At 39.7% G+C, this 19721-nt stretch overlaps 1 long non-coding RNA gene across 1 annotated transcript; it reads right to left on the bottom strand.

Moving 5' to 3' along the window:
• Nucleotides 1-2166: 2166 nt before the first annotated feature.
• On the bottom strand, nt 2167-18339 carry LOC143437386 (uncharacterized). Its single transcript, XR_013106877.1, has 3 exons — nt 18212-18339; nt 2468-2594; nt 2167-2267 (listed from the first exon to the last, which is right to left on the bottom strand). It is a non-coding gene; the product is annotated as an uncharacterized LOC143437386 (long non-coding RNA).
• Nucleotides 18340-19721: the final 1382 nt, after the last annotated feature.

The raw sequence follows: 19721 nt of genomic DNA, 5'->3' as shown, positions 1-19721 counted from the left end.
TGTTTTTGGAGACCACTTTGACATGAAAAGGCTTTACCACATTGATTACATTCATAAGGTTTCTCTCCAGTATGTGTTTTTTTTGTGATATTGGAGATGACTGTGATCTGAAAAGGCTTTACCACACTGATCACATTCATAGGGTTTCTCTCCAGTATGTGTTCTTTTATGATATCGGAGACCACTGTGAGAGAAAAAGGCTTTAACACATTGATTACATTCATATGGTTTCTCTCCAGTATGTGTTCTATTATGACATTGGAGACTATGGTGACATGAAAAGGCTTTACCACATTGATTACATTGATAAGGTTTCTCTCCAGTATGTGTTCTTTTATGTCTTTGGAGATGACTGGGCCTTGCAAAGGTTTTACCGCATTGATTACATTTATAAGGTTTCTCTTCAATATGTGTTCTTTTGTGATATTGGAGAGTACTGTGATCTGAAAAGGCTTTACCACATTGATTGCATTCATAAGGTTTCTCTCCAGTATGTGTTCCTTTATGATATCGGAGACCATTGTGACATGAAAAGGCTTTACCACATTGATTACATTCATAAGGTCTCTCTCCAGTATGTGTTCTTTTATGATATCGGAGACCACTGTGACATGAAAAGGCTTTACCACATTGATTACATTCATAAGGTTTCTCTCCAGTATGTATTCTTTTATGAGATTGGAGATGACTGTGCCATGAAAAGGCTTTACCACATTGATTACATTCATAAGGTTTCTCTCCAGTATGTGTTCTTTTATGATATTGGAGAGTACTGTGATCTGAAAAGGCTTTACCACATTGATTGCATTCATAAGGTCTCTCTCCGGTATGTGTTCTTTTATGATATCGGAGACCATTGTGACATGAAAAGGCTTTACCACATTGATTACATTCATAAGGTTTCTCTCCAGTATGTGTTCTTTTATGAGAGCGGAGATGACTGTGCCATGAAAAGGCTTTACCACATTGATTACATTCATAGGGCTTCTCTCCAGTATGTATTCTTTTATGTCTTTGGAGGCCACTGTGACGTGAAAAGGCTTTACCACATTGATTACATTTATGTGGTTTCTCTCCAGTATGTGTTCTTTTATGAGATTGGAGATGACTGTGACATGAAAAGGCTTTACCACATTGATTACATTCATGTGGTTTCTCTCCAGTATGACTTCTTTCATGCCTGCAACAATAATGGGCACATGTGAAAGCTTTACCACATTCATTACCTGATCAATCATTTTACCAATATGAATAAATTTTGCAGTTTTTCTAATAATAAAGAACACTCAGATCTTAAGGTTTTATCACTTTGATGTTCACGGTTTCTATATTTCTATATGATGTATTTCACATGTCTGAAGATATCAGACTATTAAAATACTGATTGCTTTCTTAGTTTTTCCTGTAGTGTGAATCACACCACAGCAGCACTGTGAGCCAGGACAAACAGAAGAATTTCCAAACTTCTAGTACCCATAGAGATTTTCTGCAGTGTGACATTGGGGATGTCCCCAGTTATGTCACAAAACCAATTTATTGCAAATGTCTATCGTATTCTGAAAGTCTACCAAAGGCAGAATACTACATATCTTCTCATTTTTTGGAGTAGAAAGAGGTACGTTGCTTCTTTCAACATCCCTATGCTCACAAGGTTTTATCTATTCTGACAATTGATATACCCATTAATAGAAGAACGGTTAAAGGTTTCCATATTGAATTCACACGATTTGACAGTTTGTTCTTTGTATATAGAATAAGGTTTCTCCACAACTTTCTTCACTGTCACTAACTGACCACTCAATAAACTTAGAAATGTCACTACAGGAATATGAGTATCACCAAATTTACCATGGACTATTGCTTCTTGGATGGCTTTGGATATACATTTATCACTATTCAATGTGCAACATCTAAATATTATGAGACTATTTGGATTGGTAGTTCCACAGCAAAGCTCTAATGGAGCTACAAATCAATTAAAGGTATCTCTTAAGGCATTGTTTCCATGTCTTCTTCCATAGAGGAATGCCTTAAAACATAAATCAGATAACTGACATTGAGGCACATGGCTTTGTGAGAATATTATAATCATAGCTATACTTAAAGGACTGATTTCTTTTTACACACTTGCTTTTCTTTAGAGCTTCCAGAACACATTAAAATTTCCTCACAGGCATATTTGTATCAGCTTGTACATGAAAACTACCTTTCACGCCTTCTAGAACCTTGACGTTGTTCTTCAATATGATGATCTTCCCAACTGTAACCTAAAACACAGTTCCAGAAAATGAATGATATAGTATTGGAAATTAGGTAAAATGCAAGTTACTGTGAATTTTGACAGCACTGAACCTGATTTATTCAGCTCAATCTTCCTTGTTCTCAATTGAAATAGTGGAGGATCATCAATAACCAAGAATCACTTGTTCCATTATTTTGAAAAGCAAAACAAAATTCACAGTTTTACCTATAGCAGTGAGGTTCCGGTATGTCTCCAGCATCACATCTTTGTAGAGATTCTTCTGGGAAAAATCCAGCAAATTCCACTCTTCTGCAGTGAAGTTCACATGCACGTCCTCATAAGTCACTGCATCCTACAATATCCCATACATGTGTACAACAGAATGCATCATTGTGACATCACTGTAAATAAATGGATACTTTCTAGGCAATCTAGTAATGTAATTCTTGTGCTTCCTCCACTTAATTCCTGAAACAGAAGTTACAGTCTAATCATTCTATTATTTTAGAAGGAAATTGAATTATAAGTTTCACCTCTGTTGCTTCTGATCCCTTTCAATAGGATATAGCCTTGCAACACAAATGGCAATTGAGAGGAATATGCAGGGGGAAACAGATCAACTGTACTGAGCACACATCTGAAAAGCTGTATGAACAATTACTAACTACAAAACTGACCAGCACACTGCGTGTATTTGCTCATGTCTTTAATCGCAGAGGTACAGGCAGGTGTATGTCAGTGAGCTGGATGCTGGCGTGGTCTATGCGATGTGTTGCAGGACAGCAAAAGTTACATATTAAGACCCTGACTACCCTGTAAAAGTCAACAAAGGAAACAAAAAATGATAGAGAGAACTCACAGTTCTTTACTGAAGTTCCTATGAAGAATTATACATTCACTTCAGTTCTGTTTTCATCTTGCAAAAACATGACGTGAACCAGTTTAAACAGCAACATTAATAGATTTTACTAGAAGGAAATGCATGTTTAAACAGTTTAAAATGGACAGATGAAAATATTAGTAAAGTATTTGTTGATCAGAAATGAGGAACATAGAGCAGGAAAGATAGCTCAGGAGTGGAAAGCTCTTGCTGGTCTTCCACATAATGGTGGTCAATTTCTAGTATTTACATGGGGATCAACAACTACCCATTTCTTCAAGATCAAGAGGACTGAGGCCATCTTCCGACAACAATAAAGATGAGGCACACATGATATTCATATTCATGCACACAGGAACAATACTCTTATTCCAAAATTTCACAACAAACACAAGAGTAAGGCAGAATGACATACACCTGGAATCCAATGAGTCTGAAGCCTTGGGCAGTAGTGATATCATGAACGTATGCCATCCGGAGAAATAGGATAATATATATACATACATATATATATATATATATATATATATATATATATATATGTATATATGTATATATGTATATATGTATATATGTATATATGTATATATGTATATATGTATATATGTATATATGTATATATGTATATATGTATATATGTATATATGTATATATGTATATATATATATTGCCGAATTTTAAAATTGAAGATGTGGATGAAGAGCTGCACAAAAGCATGTGCCTATTTTACAAAAACATGTCAGGTGGCTTCTGTGGTTTCTATATCTAGTATCAGCACAGGAAGGGCTTTCCAGAGAAATTTAGTCACAAAAACAATAAACAAAAGATATAAAGTTAAAAATAAAAAACCACCAGGCTTGCAAAATTGCTTAGCATTAAATAGCAAATGTTTATACTGTATCTTATGGGAATTACAGACTGAGACCAAATGGGGAATGTATGGGAACATGAGAAGAAAGCTGAAGAATCAGTTTCAAGTACAACACAGTAGACACACAGAATAAAATATGTCCTGTCTAAAAGAAATGCAGGGGTAAAGCTGGAGCAGAGACTGAGGGAATGGCCAATGAAAACTTGCCCAGCTAGAGACCCACCTTATAGATAAACACCAATCCATGACATTATTTGAGATACTCTGTTATGCTCCCACACAGGAGCCTTGCATAATTGTCCATTAAGAGGCTCCACCCAGCAGCTGACTTGAAACAGATGCATAGAACCATAGTCAAACATTGAATGGTCCTTGGGGACTGTTATGGAAGAGTTGGGGGAAGGATTGATGGCCCTGAAGACAATAGGAACTCCTCCACAGGAAGACCAACAGTCTCAACTAACCTGGACCCTTGAGGATACTCAGACTGATCCACAAACCAAATAACACACACAGTCTAGACTAAGGCCCCTAGAACATATGTAGCAGATGTGTAGCTCAGTTTTCATGATGGTCCTCCAACAACTGTATCAGGGGCTGTCCCTAAAGGTGCTGCCTATCTTTGGAATATGCTCCCTGAACTGGGCTGCCATGCCTGGCTTCAATTGAAAGGATGAACTTAACTCAGCAGAGACTTGATGCACCGTGGTGTTGAGATACCCAGGGACCCACACCTTATCAAAGGAGAAACAGAGGATATTAGATAGAGGGACTCTGTGCAGGCAGTGGACCTAGAGTAGGGACTTCACAAAGTTCATAGCTATTTTATTTATAACAGCTTGAAACTGGAAAAATACCAGATGTCACTCAAACAAAATATGGATATAGAAAATGTGGTTCATTTACAAAAGGAAAAACTATTCAGCTATAAAATACAAGGACATCATGAATTTTGAAGGCAAATGGATACAACTAGAAAATATTATCCTGAGTGAGGTAACCCAGACCTAAAAGCACACGGATGTATGTACCCACTTACAAGTGAATAATAATCATAAAAAAGGAAACACACACTATACTCTTTAGACCCAAAGAAGCTAAAGAAGAAGGAAGGCCCAAATGAGCACAGTTGAATCTCACTCAGAAGCGGGACTAAAAGAGTCATAGGAGGCCGATGGAAGAGTGAGAATTGGGTGGGAGAGCAGATAAGAAGGGGAATTAGGGAGAACCAGCAACATGTGTGGTAAGAGACTATGGAGTTGATCTTAGCTGAGATGCATAGCAGTAAGATATGGATGCTGAAGAGGCCACATCTGCACTCAGGCAGGACCCCCCAGTGGAGAGTTAGAGACAACAACCAATCCAAATACCTTATTACCCAACATTTGCGCCTGTCCACAAGAATACAATCTACAACACAGATTTCATCCAGCAGTAAAATAACCCTTTGATACCATGTTGTTCTAACTTGCTACTCTACTGCTGTGATTGAATCCTCTAAGCAAAACCGTCTCAGGTAATAAGTGGTTATTGTACATGGTTCTGTCAGATCACAGTCCATCATTTTGAGAGCTTAGATTAGAAACTGAAGGCAAAAAGCATGGACAAACACTGTCTCCTGGCTTGCTCTCTTGCTTGGTCAGTGTCTCATGCTCAGCCTGCTCTCTCATCCAGCCCAGGACCACTTGCTTAGGGATATTGCCACCCTCAGTGGAAGAGCCTTCCTTTTTTTTTTTTTTTTTTTGGTTTTTCAAGACAGGGTTTCTCTATGTAGCCCTGGCTATCCTGAAAACTCACTCTGTAGACCAGGCTGGACACAAACTCAGAAATTCTCCTGCCTCTGCCTCCCAAGTGCTGGGACTAAAGGTGTGCGCCATCACTGCCTGGCATAGAAGAGTCTTCCTAATCAATCATCGACACTATCTTTCACAGACATAGCACCCAGCCATCCTGATGAGGACACGCCCTCAACTGAGGTTCCTTCAGATGACTTTAGCTCTGAAATGCTGAGAACCGAAAACAAGTATGACACAGATACAATAATAGATGAGGAAGTTGTTATAACACAAAAACAATGAGCTAACCATATCAATACAGAAGCTCCTGCCACCCAATGAGGAACTTGGAGTTTTGGCTGAGCAAGGACAAAATAGGGAGGGCACCTGGCTCAAAGCAGGGAAGGATACACTGGAATGGGGAGCTTAGAAGCTGTGCTGACCTGGGGTGAGGCATCTTTAACCCTGGGTTCCCAGGCCAGTGCTACCAAAGCTGTGGCTAAAACAGCTGGAAGGTGGACAGAAAAGCAGATTATCTCACAGACCCAGAAATGATCACCACAAAGGACAGGATCTCTGTCCCAAGGAAGATATACTAAATTTGTTAGAATCGATGAACAATGACCTTCCATCTCATGACAGCTCCAAGTTCAAAACTACAGACTCACATATGAACTGGGCAGAGGGTAGTTCAGGAGGTGGGAAATGAGGTCATTGTTTTTCTACCTTGTAAAAAAGGTAGATTTTGACCTAGATGCTGTCTGGAAGAGCTCTCTGTCATGAACTGGTCAATAGGTCTAGGTCCTGTTGTTAAGAAGGATTTAACCCAAGGTGTGGGGCTAGTAACTAAATCCATTAGGGTGGAATTTGTTTTATTACCTCAGTGAGAGAATGGCAAACTTCCACACAAAAAATAGCCAGCCACAAGGGAGTGGTAAAGGCTTCCCAGTAGATTCTTCCACTTGGACAGAGGAGAAAATGAAGAGAGGATGGCAGCTGTGAGCCCTGTAGCAGGGTTCCAAGTCTGCGCTAACCTTCCCAGAAATTAAGACCAGAGAAATACCAGGCTCTGGAACATCTTTGAAGCACTTCAGGGCTATGACTTTCCAGTCAATGCACTAAGATGTTATGTCCAAGTCACAGAGACCCCGACAACCAACAAGGAGCCTATTGCAACACAAACACATGGAGGTCTTTATTATGAGGTCTGTAATAAGGATTCTCACCAGTCAGCCTCACATGAGATCGAATCTGAGAGACCAAGTCTAGGGGTGCTGGGTATTTATTGCAGTTACAGCAAGATTGGGACATTAACACACAGGCCAGCAACTTAATATTTTAAAAGCTGCATGACTGGCATAATCTGCAGGAACCAACCAAGGGGGTAAAATCATCTGACACCCATGATGGGTAGACTAACTTTTTCTCTGTAAGGTGTGTTAGTTATCGATATGTAGCTTAACCCTGCAGTTGTACCTTGACTGGCTGTTGACAAGCGGGATTTGTCATAGGATGTTTAGTCAAGTGGACTTTGTGAAATCCCAGAAACAGAATTGATTGGGCTTTACAAACTCATCTTTGTGCCTGCAGTCCTTATTATTGAAAGATGCTCCTTTTCAAGCACAAGCCATGCGTGGCAGTCGAAAAGGTACTTTTTCCAAAGACCTACCTCACTATCTGTTACTGCACTCTCTGGAACTGTTTTCCTGAGCAGGTACCCCACAGCTCTGGAATCTCAAAATATTAGGGATTCAAAGGTAACTTTAACATTATAGCTTCTTGTTCCAGTATTTGGGATCCACACATGATCATCTGTCCTCCTCAAAAGAGATTGGGTCTCTTCACCAGCGTTTCCATCTATAGCACTCTAGGTTCTGCTTGATTCCACTTTACTGCTGCTGCTGTTCTCTCTGCTCATCTCTTGGGACTGACATCTTTAATATGCTGGGTTCTTCCCCTGCAACTAGGATTCACTGTTTTCCTCTCATACACTTCCTTCACTGGGCAAAGCCTTAGCTGCTCTGCATGAGATTCATTTATGCCTAAAACCAATACCACCTGGGTGATTCTCACACATGATCAACTCCAGGTGCACAACAAGGGACAACCTTGGCTACCTCTGGAACACAGCCTCTTTTTCCTCTCAGAAAACACTCACCAGAAGATTTCACCTCAGTGATGCTGGTTTCTTTTTCATAACCACTAATTTTCTAACTACAGCCAACCAGCATCAATTGTTTCAGTTGTCCCTTCTATTCTTCCCTCTAAAACAGAGCCACATGGACAAAGCTGCTGAGTTCCTCTGCCTGCTGGGGCTGGAACATGGCCCCTTCTATTACATCATCACCAGCTTTATATTTTTCAACAACTTCACTGCCTAAGCTCGGCTGTCCTGGATCTTACTCAGTAGATGAACCTTAAACTCAGAGGTCTGTATGGCTCTGTCTCTTGAATGCTGGGTAATACATATGTAACACTTTGCCTGTATCTAAGCTTTTCTTTACCTAAAACAGGTTCTGTATCAGGATGACTTGAATCAGAGATTTGCTTGATGCTCATATCCTGGGATTTAAACATGTACATGATGTTTCCCACATGACCGACTGAATTAAGGACTGAAACTTTCCACTATTTTTATGATACCCTTCCTTGGTTTCTCCGTAACCTGACTGATTTGTGGTTTTCTCCTTTAAATACCCTTCCCCCCACCCCCCTTGCCTGGAGGTCAACACTCCTTGCTCTGAGTCACGACCTCAGCTGGATGATTTCCGAAATAAAGACTCTTGCTGTTTTGCCAGTTATTAGAGACTAGAGTGAGGGTCTCCCCTCCTGGGGTCTTTCAATAACAACGCCCAAGGTGATATAGTTCTTTTTCCTACAAGTCTGGGGGCGTGTCCATAGGTCGCCCAGCCACAGTACCTGGAAGCAGCTCTGGTCATGCTCCTGCCTCAGATTCACAGGCACCGCCACCCGCTCACGGGCAGCCCGGGGCCTCCGCTTCCAACCGCCGGCCATGGTACTGGAAGCTCCGGTCATATCCCCGGTCTGCGGCGGGCGATAGGATTGCCTTGCGAGGTCTGTGACATCAGAAGGAACCCGCCTATGCCACCGGGAACAAGGTGATCCTCCCTGACTGTGGCGGTGGCGGTATGGTAGCGCAGTCACTCTGGCCCAAGGTGAAGTGGATCACATCTGGCGGGGATTTCCAAACATCATGGGAAATGTAGTCTTCGGCCGGCTGCCATCTTGCTTTTTCTCGCGGCATCATGGGATATGTAGTTTGAAGACCAGCCGCCATCTTGAATTGCGTTTACTGCGCATAAGCAGTTAGTTTTCGGACCACAATCTTGGCATGAGTCCTTATGGGAAATGTAGTCTCTGGCTGTTATCTCTGAGTAGCCCTGGCAGTCCAGAAACTCACTCTCTAGACCAGGCTGACTTTGAACTCAGAAATTTGCCTGCCTTTGCCTCCCAAGTGCTGGGATTAAAGGCATGTGCCATCAATTATTGATTATTATTGGCTACTGATTAGTATTGATTATTGATTAGCACTGGTTGGTGATTATTGATTATTACGATTATTGATCACTTTTGGTTATTGACTAGTATTGATAATTGGCCATTGATTAGTATTGATTATTGATTAACATGATTATTGACCATTGTTCCATCACCATCATCCTCTGCCTCTGCCTCCCAAGTGCTGGGATTAAAAGCATGTGCCACCACTGCCCAGCTATACCTGTCTTCTTAATGTATACTATAAAAGACAAAACGGTTTGGACACATGTGATGCAGAGTCAGAGAAATCACCCATGTTTCTACAGAAAAGCAACTGGTCCAAATGTTTTCGGCAGATTCAGAATCAGCCATGACAGTGAAATTACTCAGAGGTCACCTCCTGATCTAACTCGTGAGGAGCATCACCAGGCACCTCACAGGTGGTTACATCTGGCTGATGCTTTCCATCCAGTTCCAGAAAGTACCCAACACCCCAGTTCCAACTGCTCAACCGCCTGCCCCTACCCATTATGGGCAGTGATCCTGTGCTCACCATGACTTGATTTCAGAGCTTCCCTGAGGTCTCCACACAGCACCTGACAGCAGAACTCAGAGCATTCAGGACACAGAGAACTATTCAAGCCTGCACAGGCACAGAAACTTGAAGCAATCACACTAAAATCAGGGACTAGACAAGGCTGGCCACTCTCTCCCTACCTATTCAATATAGTACTCAAAATCTTAGCCAGGGCAATTAGACAACAAAAGGAAATCAAAAGGATACAAATAAGAAAGGAATAAGTCAATTATTACTATTTGCAGATGATATGATAATATACATAAGTAACCCCAAAACTTCCAACAGATAACCTGATAAAGGACTTCAGAAAAGTGACTGGATATAAAATTAATTCAAACAAATCAGTAGCCTTCCTCTACTCAAAGGATAAACAGGCTGAGAAAGAGATTAGGGAAATGACAGCCTTCATAATAGTCACAAATAATATAAAATTCCTGGGTGTGAATCTAACCAAGAAAGTGAAACATCTGTAGACAAGAATTTCAAGCCTCTGATGAAAGAAATTGAAGATCTCAGAAGATGGAAAAATCTCCCATGCTCATGGATTGGCAGGATTAATATACTAAAAATGGCCATCTTGCTGAAAGCAATCTACAGATTCAATGCAATCCCCATCAAAATTCCAACTCAATTCTTCATAGAGATAGAAAGAGAAATTTGCAAATTCATTGGGAATAACAATACACCCAGGATAGGGAAAACTATTCTCAACAATAAAAGAACTTCTGGGGGAATCACCATCCCTAACCTCAAACTGTACTACAGAGCAGTAGTGATAAAAACTGCATGGTATTGGTACAAAGACAGGCAGGAAGATCAATGGAATAGAATTGAAGACCCAGAAATGAACCCACATGTCTATGGTCACTTGATCTTTGACAAAGGAGCTAAAACCATCCAGTGGAAAAGGGACAGTATTTTTAACAAATGGTGCAGGTTCACGTGGAGGTCAGCAAGTAGAAGATTGCAAATCGACCATTCTTATCCCCTTGTACAAAGCTCAAGTCCAAGTGGATCAAGATCCTTCACATAAAACCAGATACACTGAAACCAAAGAGAAGAGAAAGTGGGGAAGAGCCTCAAACACATGGGCACAGGGGAAAAGCTCCTGAAAGGGGCACCAATGATTTATGCTCTGAAATCAAGAATTGACAAATGGGACTTCATAAAATTGCAAAGTTTCTGTAAGGAAAAGGACACTGTCAATAGGACAAAATGGCAACCAAGAGATTGGGAAAAAAATCTTTTCCAATCCTACATCTGATAGAGGGCTAATATCCAATGTATACAAAGAACTCAAGAAATTATACTCCAGAGAACCAAATAACCCTATTAAAAATGGAGTACAGAGCAAAAAGAATTCTCAACTGAGGAAACTCAAATGGTTGAAAAACACCTAAAGAAATGTTCAAAACCTTAATCATCAGGAAAATGAAAATCAAAACAACCCCGAGATTCCACCTCACACCAGTCAGAATGGCTGAGATCAAAAACTCAGGTGACAGCAGATGCTGGTGAGGATGTGGAGAAAGAGGAACACTCCTCCATTGTTGGTGGGATTGTAAGCTGGTACAATTATTTTGGAAATCAGACTGGCAGTTCCTCAGAAAATTGGACATAGCATTACCTGTGGACCCAGCTCTACCACTCCTGGGCATATACCCAGAAGATACTCCAACATAGAACAAGAACATATGCTCCACTATTTTTATAGCAAACTTATTTATAATATCCAGAAGCTGGAAAGAACCCAGAAGTCCTTCAACAGAGGAATGGATACAGAAAATGTGGTACGTTTACACAATGGAATATTACTCAGCTATTTAAAACATTGAATTCATGAAATTCTTACTCAAATGGAAGGTACTAGAAAATATGATCCTGAGTGAGTTAACCCAAACACAAAATAACACACATGGTATGCACTCACTGATAAGTGGATATTAGCCCAAAAGCTCAGAATACAGTTCACAGACAACATGAAACTCAAGAATAAAGACAAGCCGGGCAGTGGTCCTGCACACCTTTAATCCCAGCACTTGGGAGACAGAGGAAGGCAGATTTCTGAGTTCAAGGTTAGCCTGGTCTATAGAGTGAGTTCCAGGACAGCCAGGGCAACACAGAGAAAGCCTGTCTCAAAAAAAAAAACAAAACAGAGAAAGAGAAGGAGAGGGAGAGGGAGAGGGAGAGGGAGAGGGAGAGGGAGAGGGAGAGGGAGAGGGAGAGGGAGAGGGAGAGGGAGAGGGAGAGGGAGAGGGAGAGGGAGAGGGAGAGGGAGAGGGAGAGGGAGAGGGAGGGAGAGAGGGAGAGAGAGAGGGAGAGAGAAAGGGAGAGGAAATAAGGAAGACCAAAGTGTGGTTTGAGTGGTTCTTCTTAGAAGAGGGAAACAAAATACTCATGGGAGCAAATACCGAGACAAAGTGTGGAGCAGAGACTGAAGGAAAGGCCACTCAGAGACTGCTGCACCTGGGGATCCATCCTATATACAGTCAACAAACACAGACAATATTGTGAATACCAAGAAGTGCATGCTGACAGGAACATGATATAGCTGTCTCCTGAGAGGCTCTGCCAGAGCCTGACAAATACAGAGGCAGATACCTGCAGCCAACCATTGAATTGAGCACAGGGTCCCCAATGGAGGAGTTAGAGAAAGGACTGAAGGAGCTGAAGGGGTTTACAACCCCAGAGGAAGAGCAACAATATCAACCAACCAGACCCCCCAGGGCTCCCAGGGACTAAACCACCAACTGAGGAGTACACATGGAGAGAACCATGGCTCCATCTGCATATGTACCAGAGGATAGCCCTGTTGGGCATCAATGGGAAGAGAGGCCCTTGGTCTTGTGAAGGCTCAAAGTCAGTGTCTTGCTCAGAAGCAGGCTTCCGTGCTGCTTAATGAGAAAACAAAATCTCATCCTGGGAATTATGTGATTTTTCTTCAGCACTGGAGATTTTCTTGGCCTTCTCCTATCAGAGACTTTCCAGATCCATGTGTGACCTCTGCAGCTGGGCTACAAATGTGTATTTAATATTTTTTTAATCCCTAGTAATTAGAACGAAATATTACAGACCACACCTGTTGTGTAGACTGTTTGTCATAGCTTGTGCTTTTGATTAAACTGCATGAGGAATCCATGTTTAATACATAAATTGATGAAATATAGATGCAAAAGAGAAAACCCAAAAGCTAAAATAAACTTTAATTCCCCCACAGAAATTCATTTTAATATTTTATTATTAACTCTTCTTGTTTTCTAATGCATTTATTCACATCTAAAAACATTAAATAGAAAGGGATATGTACGGATGTATGTACTCACATGACACATTTTCTAACCAGTTTCAATGAAAATATTTGAGGTGAAAGTAAGATGGTTTAATTTAGCTTAGGCAAGCCTCAAGTTCATTAGATAGCTGAGCTGGGTCTTGGCCTGATGATCTTCCTGACTTGTCTGTTGGGTTCTGAGGTTAAAGGCATGCACCACCACAGGGAGCAGCATGTTTCCTTCCAACTTCCATGTCTAATAATGGTTACTAGAACAATATTTCCCTTTCATCTTCTTTAAAGGAAAGGTATCTGAAAGCACAGTATGACCTTTTCTAGAAAGAACCAGAGCCAGGACTACTGAGTATCCTCTATCTTCTTACTTTCCATTCAATTTCAACCATTGGACACTAATCACAATTACAGCCATCTCTGGCTCCCCTGTTCTGGAGGGTGTCCCATGATGATCTCCTGGCTGGGTTCAGGGTGAGAGCAGGGAGGGCTAGCTGCTGTCTCCACTGTCTGTAGGTCTCCAGCCTGATTCAGGAGGTCTGGTCCAAGGACACAGAGTGCGGGCAGGAGCTGAGATTGCCTGCCTTCACTGCCACCTCCACTTGCTCAATGCTGTCACTGACTGGTTTCTCCCAGGTGCTGCCCCTGTCTCTCTGCACTGAGCTGACCCAGGCCTGGGCTGGGCCAATAAGAAGCTGGCTAGCTGGCAAGGAAGTAGCTTGGTGTCCCAGGCAGGTTCTGGGAGAGCAGAGCTCTCCCCAAGTGTTACAGGTCTTGTGACATAAATTCTAGGACACCAGGATGATTCTTGAGCACTTTACTTCCCCTAAATAGAGCCCTTATATACAGTTTCAGGGTGGGTTAGGGTGGATCACAACAATCTGTAATGGGGTCTGATGCCGTCTTCTTATGTCTCTGAAGAGAGCAATGATGTACTCATATGCATAAAATAAATAAACAAATCATTAAAAAAACAATAAAACTGTAAAAAGAAAGAAAGAAAAAAGAAAGATATCTCAACATCAAGAATAAGCATTATTTCAGTGTAAAGGGTTGTAAAAACTTATTTCAAGCAAATAGACCAAAGAAGCAAGCTGGGGTAGCCATTTTAAAATAGTTTTTAAAAAATCAAAAAAAAATTGGAGAAAGATATGACATATTCATCAAAGGGAAAACAATTACCATAGATGACATTTCAATTATTAACATCTGTGCCTTAAATACAGGGTCACATACCTTTGTAAAATCAAGTATTTTAAAGTAAAAATCACATAATAACCTTCATATTTTATACTTGCAAATTTCAATACTCCATTCTCACCAATGAATAAATTCCCCAGACCAAAATTAGACAGAGAAATACTCCAGCTAACTGATAGCATGAACATGAATCCAGCTGAAATTTGGAGAACATTATACGGAAATATAAGAGAATGTACCTTCTGCTTAGCACCTCATTAAACTCACTTGTAAACTGCAAACATATTCAGACACATTGCAGGTCTCGATACATACAAGAAAAACAAGCTACCACCATGTATCTTCTCAGACCACCATGGATTACAGCTGGATATCAACAAAACCAGAAAGAACACAAAGCTTACAAACTCATGGAAACTGCACACCTCACTACTGAGTGAAAACTAGGTTAAGACAGAAATAAAGGAAGAAATTAGAGACCTTACAGAAGTCAATGCAAATGAATATGCAAAATGCAGAATCTTATGGAACACAAAGAAAATGAAATTGTCTCTAAGATGAACGTTCATAGCACAAAATCCATACATGAAAAAAGTGGAGAGCTCTCACACTGGCAATTTAAGAGCATCCTTTAAAGTCTAGAACAGAAAGAATTGAGTGAACAATGAAGGAAAGAAGTAGACATCAAGATATTGTCAAATTGGGATCAAAATCCATAGAATAGAAAGAGAAGAATACGAAGAATTAATGAAACCTGGAGTTGGTCCTTTGAGCCTTTTATTAGACAAAGTAGAAACACTTATTAAAAGACAGAGAATATCCAAATTAATGAAATCTAAAATCAAAATGGTGACAAAAAACCAGACAATGAATAAAGCCAGAGAATGGTAAAGACATAGTTTCAAAATGCCTGTACTCCACCAAACTAGAAATTCTAAAAGGCTAATCTCCTCAATAGGTTCCACTTACCAAAGTTAAATCAAACTAAGGTAAATAACTTAAACAGACCTAAACACCTCGAAAAAGAGAAGTCATTACAAGTCTGCAAACAAATAGAGGCCAGGGCCATGAGTTTCAGGGTAGAATCCTACCAGATTTCCAAAGAGGAGTTCATGAGAATACTCCTCAAAATATTCAACAATATAGAAAAATAAGAAACCTTAGCTGATTTTATTTTGTGAACCCATGGTTATGCAAATACCCAAATCAATATAAAGACTCAGCTACAAAAAAGAATTACAGACCATTTTCCCTTAAAACCACCGGTGCAAAAATATTTAATAAAATAAAATAAATTAAATAAAATAGAAAACACTTCAAAAGATCATCCCCCATGATCAATGAGGCAGGCTCCATTAAAGAGATCCAGTAATGGTTTAATGTAATGTGCTTAATGTGTAAGAAAATAAAACAAGTGGTCATCTCATTAGATGATGAAAAATTCTGTGACAATATTTAATCCCACTTTATAAGTTTCTGGAGTGATTAAGGAAACAAGGAACATACCTAAACATAATAATGTCACTTTACTATAAACCTATAGCCAACATTAAATTAAATGGAGAGACATTTATATTAATTCCACTAATTCACAAAGAAGATGAGGTGGTTCATTCTCTCCACATCTATTTAAAATACTATCTAAAAGTTTAGCAAGAGCAATAAAACTGAAGAAGATAAAGGTAATACAGATTAGAAAGGAGGAAGTAAAAGTGTCTCTCTCTTTTTTTTTTTTTTTTTTTTTTTTTGGTTTTTCGATTCAGGGTTTCTCTGGGTAGTCCTGGCTGTCCTGGAACTCACTCTGTAGACCAGGCTGGCCTTGAACTAAGAAATCTGCCTGCCTCTGCCTCCCAAGTGCTGGGGTTAAAGGCGTGCAACACCACTGCCTGGCCAAAATTATCTTTATTTGAAGATGATACAAGTGGACCAAAACTTCCAAATGTAATTCCTAGAGCTGATAAGCCCTTTCAGCAACTTTGTTGTATACATGATCAACTAAAAATACAAAGAAAATGCAGTGGCATTACAAATGAGTTTGTAAGTGCAAACAAAATAGACAGACATCATAAAGTTTGAATTGATTGTTATGCTTGTCACATTTTTTTCCTCATAATAAATAACCTTGAGTAACTCAATGGAAGTGTGTTACAAATGAGTTTGCACATTAAAACAAAATAGAGAGATATCATAAAGTTTGAACTGATTGTTGACACTTGTCACATTTTTCCTCATAATAAATAACCTTGAGTAACTCAGTGTGTTGGGTAAGATCTGACCAAATTCTTTGTAGTCACAGATTACTTTTGGTATTCTTGAGGGTCCTCAAAGACTACTGTGATCCACAAAGGGTTTGATAGATTCATTTCATGCTGAAGAGTTTACTCTTATATAAAGATACCAGAAAGTACACAACTTTAACACATTGACTACGTTTATAGGATTTCTCTGCATTATGACCTTTTCTCATGATTTCTAGGATGACTGCCACATGCATAGGCTTTACCACATTGCTTATGCATAGTGTTTCTCTCCAGGATGTGTTCTTCTATGTTCATAGATGACTGTGTTGTGAAAAGATTTTATCTCATTGGTAAAATTTGTAAGATATGTCTTCAATATGTGCTCTGTTATATATTCTAATATGTTGATAATATACAAATGTTGAGAAGAAGCAAAAGAAAGTTGCCCTAAGGACCGCCTTTTTGTTACCAATCTCTATTCAATCATAAATTCAACCTAAGTTTTAGGTCATAGGGGACCTGTATAGTTAACAATATCTGACCAGCTTTCATCATTCATGTGTTGTTTCCTAAAACATAACAACTGTTCCTAACCATAATTTCTGTTATTCATGTTTTATTTCTCAAAACATAATGCATATTCCTAACCACAAAAGAACAAATGGCTGTGATAGTGTAGCCCATACAACCTACATTCTGTATCATTTGACATAGAGTAACAACAGAAAAAAATGTGATTGGGAGAAAAATGTCACTGTAACTTGGCACAGGACAGTGTGATTTTGACTTTTGAATGCTATATAACTTTCTGGTTCAGGGTGGGGGTGAGGCTGGGTATTGCAGATAAGCTTCTGAGTGTAATTTTGTGGCCCTGATTTATCAGCAGTGACTTGATTACAATGAATTCTTATCATTTGCCTTGTCCTGTGTTTGAGTTGTGTTGGATCTCAGTGGACCCCATGATGTAAAGGCTTTAGCACAGTATGTAACCACTGTCCTACATGAATAGTTTCATAATGATGAAGACTACAGAGGTGTGCAAAGGCTGTATTATACTAAACATGTCCATTAGGACTCTGTGGGTGTGTCCTGAGTCACAGAGGGTGTGTTTAAGACTCAGGGGGTGTGTCCTGAGACACAGAGAGATGTACTTAAAACTCAGGGGGTGTGTCCTGAGACACAGGGTGTATGTTTAGCACTCAGCAGGCCAGTCCCTAGTCACTGGGGGCATACTTAAGACTCAGGGGAATATCCTGAGTCACAGAGGATATGTTTAAGATTGAAGGGACTTGTCCTGAGTCACAGTGGGTGTGCTTAAAACTCAGAGGATGTGTCCCAAGACACAGAGGGAGTGATTAAGACTCAGGGGTGTGTGTCCTGTGGCACAGGGAGCTTGTTTAGAACTCTGTCCAGAGTCACAGGGGGTGTGTTTAAGACTCAGAGGGCATGTCCTGAGTCACAGAGGGCATGGTTAAGACTGAGAGGGCATGTCCTGATACACAGAGGGCATGCTTAAGAATAAAAGGGCATGTCCTGAGTCACAGGGGAAATACTTGTTCTCTATTGAAATAAGAGATGATTGTCAGTAATGCAGAAACATTTTTTTCCTTATATTGAGAAGCAAAAGAAAATTCAGTCTTACCTGTAGCAGTGAGGTTCCAGTAGGTCTCAAGCATCACATCTTTGTAGAGATTATTCTGGGAAGGATCCAGGAAATTCCACTCTTCTGCAGTGAAGTTCAGATGCAGATCATCGAAACTCACTGCTTCCTGAAATATCACATACATGTGTACAACACAAAGCCTGATACTGACACCACTACAAATTAAATGTATGCTTACTGGACAATGTAATCATATAATTCAGGTGATTCCTCCATTTATTTGCTGACACTTGAATTATTATCACCATGTCAATTTAGAAGGAACTTGAAATATAAGCTTCACCTGTGTCAATCCTGAACTCTTTGAATTGGATATAGATTTGCAACACAAATGACAATTGAGAGAGATTTACAAGAGGGAAACAGATCAACTGTACTTAGCAAACACTTGAAAAACAATATGAACAATCACTAACTACAGAAATTATGGGCAAGTTACATATATTTCTCATGTCTTTAATCGCAGAGGTACAGGCAGGTGTATGTCATTGAGCTGGATGCCAACAAGGTCATGAAATGAGTTTCAGGACAGCAAAAGTTACATGTTAAGAACCTCACTCTGCTACAAAAATAAACGAGGAAACAAAAATGATAGAGAGAACTCACAATTCTTTACTGAAGTTCCTGCAAAGAATTATACATTCACTACAGTTCTGTATTCATCTTGCATAAACATGAAGTGAATGAGTTTAAACAGCAACATTAATTAAACTTTACTAAAAGGAAATGCATGTTTAAAGATTTAAAAATGGACAGATAAAAATATTAGTAATGCATATACTGATCAGAAATAAAGAATGTAGTTGAGGAGTTATAGCTCAGGAGATGGAAGCTCGTGCTAGTCTTCCACATAATGGTGGTCAACTTCTAGCATACACATGTGGACCAACACCTGCCCATTTCTTCAAGATCAGGAGTTCTGAGGCTATCTTCTGACAATAGTAAAGATGAGGCACACATGATATTCATATTCATGCACACAGTCATAATGCACTTATTTGTTCAAAAATTTCACAACAAACATAACAGGTACCAAAACATCATACACCTGCAATTCAATGAATCTGAAGCATCAGATAATATTGATGACATGAGCATAAGCAATCCAGAGACATAGAATATAATTTATGCATATGGCTAAATTTCAAAATTAAAGATGTGGATGAAAAGCAGCACAAAAGCATGTGCTTACTTAACAAAAACATGTCAGGGGGCTTATGTGCTTTCTATGTCTACAATCAGAACAAGAAGTCCTTCACAGGGAAATTTGGTCTTGAAAAACAAAAACAGAATGAATAAAGTTAAAAATATAAAACCACCGGGTTTGCAAAATAGCATAGCGTTAAACAGCAAATGTATGCACAGTATCTTATGTGATTTAGGGACAGAGTCCAAATGGGGAATGTATGGGAGCATGAGAAGAAAGCTGAAGGATCAGATTCAACCACAACACTGGAGACACCAAGAACAAAATTTATCCTGTCTAAGA

This window comes from Arvicanthis niloticus, chromosome Y, assembly GCF_011762505.2.
Source record: "Arvicanthis niloticus isolate mArvNil1 chromosome Y, mArvNil1.pat.X, whole genome shotgun sequence".
In the NCBI taxonomy this organism is placed as follows: Eukaryota; Metazoa; Chordata; class Mammalia; order Rodentia; family Muridae; genus Arvicanthis; species Arvicanthis niloticus.
This window is presented reverse-complemented; position numbering and strand designations above follow the sequence as displayed.